Source organism: Rhipicephalus sanguineus, chromosome 5 (genome assembly GCF_013339695.2).
Source record: "Rhipicephalus sanguineus isolate Rsan-2018 chromosome 5, BIME_Rsan_1.4, whole genome shotgun sequence".
Lineage (NCBI taxonomy): Eukaryota > Metazoa > Arthropoda > Arachnida > Ixodida > Ixodidae > Rhipicephalus > Rhipicephalus sanguineus.
The window spans coordinates 134078680-134084679 of NC_051180.1; positions in this window are offsets into that span (position 1 = coordinate 134078680).

Genomic DNA, 6000 nt, shown 5'->3' on the forward strand with positions numbered 1-6000 from the left:
TTGCTATATCTGGACGCAGCTTCAATGGTTAGCATATGAAAATCGTAAGTGCACCCAAACATGGTCGTTATAACCGATAGATCGTTATATGTGGGATCGTTATAAGTGGGTTTGACTGTACTTCGGTAAGGGCACGCTTTACTTTCGTGTTATTCCGATTCCTATGACGAAGGGATCGACCCTGTTTTTTGTGGATTATCATACTGCTGACAAAAAACAAAATAAAAGAATAACGGTGGCTCAATTTAGTTACATTGGTCGCCAGGTGAAACACAAGTGGCAGCTGGCGGCCGATGTAACTTGATAGCGCCATCGGGTCTCTTGCTCGTCGCTTACGTTGAGACTCCTCTTAATATTGGCAGCACATCTGCAGTGTCTTTGCACCACCATTATGGGTAGGTCACGCACGCATAGGGCTACCGAGGAGCATCGTGAGTACGAGGATTTTCATAGGGGAAAAAACAATGCGGGCAGTGGTGGTGTGCTGCCAAAATTATAAACTTTCTTCCCAAGAGTGCGCGAGCACCGAGCCATGGGCTGATCTAAGGGTTAAACACCCATTTAAACATATAGAACTCCAGCATAGGGGAAGTCCGCGCGTCCACATGCTCATGTGGCTGAACAATGTGCCGAAGGACAGAGCGGGCATATGGCCTTCCTCGCTACAGTCACCATGCTTGACCCTTTTTTCGTTGGGGACGTCAGCTGCATAAGTAGTTGTTGTGGTACTTATCATCAGCTTCGCTGTGCTTCCGCTTTTATAGGGTGGAATAACTGCATAATGCTTTCCTAACATCTTTGATGTTCACACAAGGCACAGCCATGCGGGTTATGGCCAACCCACGTTCCCACTCTCAGTATAACTGCATTTGCCGGACGGTTTAGCGGTAGCACCGCCCTTTTTAATTGTCGTTTTATTACATATTCGCCGGCTCGATGCGTGGTAAGTCATATAATAATAATATCTGGGGTTTAACGTCCCAAAACCACGATATGATTATGAGAGACGCGTGTGGTAAGTCAGTCTGGGTTGAAATCAACAGTGCTTATAGATGAGTGAGGCTCCGTACTACGTGCGTAGAGATCTGGGCTGAAAAATAAGCAGCGCTGATGTATCTTTGAGAATCCGTACTATGGCATCAAGTTATAGGTCCGGTAAAGAAATAAAGAAATCTGCAAGAATAAAGTGGAATCAGCTAGTGTACGCCATGGCAGAATTGAACATAATTTGGGGAAGTTTTCTTCCTGCAGTGGACATAAGAAGGCTGTTGATGGTCATGATAATAGTTTCGTACTTAAAGCTAATATGGGCTGAAATCAACACAGCTGACAGATCAGTGAGGCTCGGTACAACAAACATTAATGACAGTATGTGTTGATGTTTATGTGCCTAAACCACGGTATGGCTATGAGACACGCCGTAGAGGAGGGCTACGAACGTTTCGACCACCTGGGGTTATTCAACGTGTACCTAAGTCGCAGCACACCGGCATCTATAGCATTTCGCCTTCTATAGCATCATCGATATGCAGCGTGAATTTATCCCACATCTTTCGGGACAAAAGCCGGGTACCGTAACCACTGTACCACTACGGCGACTCTACCTTCCTCTGAGATAATGTAATAGTGAGACACAGTGACATTTCTGCTATACCATTTCTAACTTTATTGCTCTGTTTTATTCATCAAACAAACTTCGTTCACAAGACCTACATCACTGCCTCTCCGCGTTTGATCCGTAACAAATTTCTTGTCCGAGAAATTTATAACGAATGGCAAAGAACGAACATAAATATTACGTTTCTATCTATCTATCTATCTATCTATCTATCTATCTATCTATCTATCTATCTATCTATCTATCTATCTATCTATCTATCTATCTATCTATCTATCTATCTATCTATCTATCTATCTATCTATCTATCTATCTATCTATCTATCTATCTATCTATCTATCTATCTATCTATCTATCTATCTATCTGTTTATTTGTAAGAGGGTTTAACGAATATGACTGCTTAGTCATGAAATGAATAACGTGACAATCCTGTCGCGTACGTCGTCTACCTTCTCCTCGAGACACGTGTGACACATACCCCTATACCGCGGGCCGAGGTATGCAGGTATGTGCCACCGGTGATTGACAGTTTATATCTATCGAGGAACGGTGAAAACAAAGACTGGTAATTTAAATGTGATGGCCTTGAGAAAAACCGACATCAGCAGCCTTGACCCATCGAAGGCAAATAATAAGAATGAGGATCCCAGCAGGAATTGAACCCAAGCATTGTGTGTGACAGTCGGGTATTTTACCTGAGCCACACCTGGTCTTGGAACTGCTTTGGAAAAAGACCCTGTGCAGGCATAATGTCGGTGCAACGTCCATTGGGGTTGTAGTGCTGGTTATCTAATTTTATAACAAAGTGATAAACATTACATATGTATATAGTGTGATGCAGGCGTCATGTCGGGTTAACGTCAATTGTGGTTTTAGTGTTGGCCATGCTTTTATATCACTCTAAAAACATTACATTTGTATCCCTATTATTCAACAAGATGTATCCAAATCCCCGTAGGAATACGCTAACGAAAGTTACGCATGATAATCACATCATCGCGCCGTAAAGTGCACTTTGTTTTGATATACTGACGTATGTGCTGTAACGTGAGTGCTGACGTTACGTCAGACTATAAGTTACCCTTTAACCGCCAGTGTAGTGGACGTGTCTGGAAAGCCCACGATGTCGACACAACTACTACACTTTCAAAAACAAGTCGATCCACCTCATTACGCTTGGCTGATAGCCAAAATTTGCAGCATGGATAACTACTTGCCGATTGCTTCGCAGGAAACCGATTCCCACAAGGTGTGAGATCTGCCGAATTTTTTATAATGAAAGTTGCACGGTAGCGGCTCTGGCGCGTGCTACTGATTACACACGATTCCCTTTTTTTTTCAGGGCAATTATTGTGAAGCCGTTAGTGTGGGTTGAAGTTCTGTACAGCCTCATATCCCTGCTTTAACGATGCCCATTGAGAAAGAGGTAATTCAAGGAACTTTTATAACGTGAAATGTTGCATATACCAGCGGAACTACAGGAGGAACTGTGGAATAGTGTGTTGAAATTAGGGGCCGAGTTAACACTAATGAACTTTCGCTTCGTCTCTCTTAGAAAAGTTACACAAAACAAGTTTTCCGGCTGCCGCCGGTCTACCATAAAATGTATGAATAATAAGTTTTACTACTTTCAGAAGATATGGGCAATAATATGGAACATCTTCAAATATACTTCAAGCGTGGAGTTTAATTGCACCGTCTTCAGGAAATTACCTGGTCAAGCGCTCCTTTAAGCGTAATTTTAAATCAAACACAAAGCTTTGTAATGTCCTGAGATCAAGATGTGTGACAGAAATTGTAGATACTGAGCCAACACTGCGGGTTAACAAGCGCAAAGCTCGAGCTTCATTCTAACAGCACTACACATTTAGAGCCATTGAAAGAAATTCCAAGAAAGCGCTTGAAGTATTTATGCATTCATTATGAACAATAACGAAGTGACCATAGATGAGTCTGTGTATGAAAATATCTAATTGACAAGAGTATGAAGTTGGTCATGTTGGTAATGCATAACTGATCAGGTAGCGCAAAATTTGACACAGGACAAGAGAGGGGGACGAAGACGAGCGCCTACTTCCAACAAGGTTTATTTCGAGGAGCGTACGCATATATACTCTCGAAGTGCGAAAAACAAACAAATCATTCAAGAAAATCACAATTGCCATGCGCGAAAATCTTACATTCTCAGGAAAGAGAATTCTTTTTGACAAAGTTCGAGAGAGGGAGTGCTGACGCAGTTCAGCCCTAATCTACAATTCCTGTCTGCCTCGATAATTTCTCGTGTCGTGTTATTTCTGTTTTTTCCTAGCGATAACGGTGTCATGAAAAAGCGGTTTACAGCCACACGTGCTGCAGTGCAATGCCAAGAAACCATCGCGACCATTCTTGACATTACAAGCATGTTCCCGGAGCCGGTCATTAATACAGCGGCCAGTTTGTCCTATGTTACTTCTTGCCGCATGAAAGAGGTATCTGATAGATTGCATTTGCTGTGCATGAGACGAACGGGATTTTGTGCTTTTTGAGCAACCTCGTTTTGCATTTGAAACATCCTTGGTGCACAAGTATGACAGCTTTCTCGGGGCAGAAAAAACCACCTTCACATTGGCCCGCTCTCCAACCTTTTTCAAGTTGTGCGAGACTCCATGTAGATACGGGACTACAGGAAGCCTCTGAGGCCTTACTGGCTCAACATGTGGGAGCGCTTGTTCCGAGAGCTGAAGCTTCTTCACCAAACTTTCCGCGACTGAAACCTGTATGTGAGAAGGGTAACCTGCATTCGAAAGTCGCTCTGCTTGCTGTTTAAAACTGGCTGCCATTAGATGGGGGCAAGACTTTTGTAATGCATTGCGAAAGGACAAGTTTACAATACCTCTTTTAACGAGGTTTGTGTGGGCGGAATGATACGGAAGCAGAGGTTTGTTGCTCCTGGGTTGGTACGCCCAACAGGTATGGTCTTGGTGAAAAGTAAAGGCTATGTCTAAAAATCTTAGATTGTTGTTAGTTGGCAACTCGTATGTTAACAAGAGATGTTTAAACCGCCCCTTGTGGAAATTGAGGATATCTAGAGCACAAGACATGGGGTCACAGTCAAGAAGAATGAGGAAGTCGTCAACAAATCTAAAATGCGCGTGATATGCTTGTCACATAGGTCGCCGGAAACGGTTCTGTCAAGCTTGGCTAAAAACAGGTCACTGAAGATTGGGGCAATACATGACACGATGCATATACCCTCCTTTTGAAGGTGGGGCTTCCCGTCGCATTGGATAAAGGTAGCTCTAGATAGATAAAGGTTGAAAGAAAGGACGGCAAACCCTCCTTCCTTGTCGGCGGGAAGCACGGCGAGGGCGTTGTCCTTGAGGTAGGCCTCCACTTTCAAGGGTTTGCCGTCCTTTCTTTCAACCTTTTTCAATTCTAAAGCAAGCGAAGCTGTTTCCTCGGTGTTCAAATGCAACGGCAATGTTGTAATTTCAAAAGTCAAATCTGGGGCTAAAAAGTTGTATGAGAAGCTTAACCTCACTAAACTAGCTAGCAGCATAGCAAATAGCCAAAAAGATTTTCTTGAGGCATTCTTCAGTGTGAAAACTCATAAGCCTGAAAAACCATTTCGTGTCATCGTATCAGAAAATGGCACGTGGCAAAAATGTGTAGTGGTGTTCTTGCAAAGTAAGCTTGTCCTTTTAGCAGTAGACGACCCGTTTGTGGTCGAAAATTCCGGTCAAGTTCTGGATTTCATCCGACCTCGTTCTAATCACCACATGTGCGCATTTTCCATTGACGTAAAATACCTGTATTATTCGCTGCCTCATGAATCACTTCTTTGTTGTGTACAAGAATGCATTATCAAGTTTGGTAGTATAGCGTTTCAGAACAGTGCTGGTGTGCCGTCTAGTAGTTTTTTAGAACTTTTATCCGTTTACTTGAGAGCTACCTTTATCCAATGGGACGGGAAGCCCCGCCTTCAAAAGGACGGTATATGCATCGGGTCATGTATTGCTCCAATCTTAAGTGACCTGTTTTTAGCCAAGCTAGACAGAACCGTTTCCGGCGACCTATGTGACAAGCATATCACGCGCATTGTTATATTTGTTGACGACTTCCTCATTCTTCTTGACTGTGACCCCATGTCCTGTGCTCTAGACATCCTCAGTTTCAACAAGGAGCGGTTTAAACCCCTCTTGTCAACCTACGAGTTGCCAACTAACAGCACTCTAAGATTTTTAGACATAGCCATTACTTTTTTACCAAGAGCACACCTGTCGGGCGTACCAACCCAGGAGCAACAAACCTCTGCTTCCGTATCATTCAGCCCACAAAAAAATCGTTAAAAGAGGTATTGTAAACTTGTCCTTTCGCAATGCATTACAAAAGTCTTGCCCC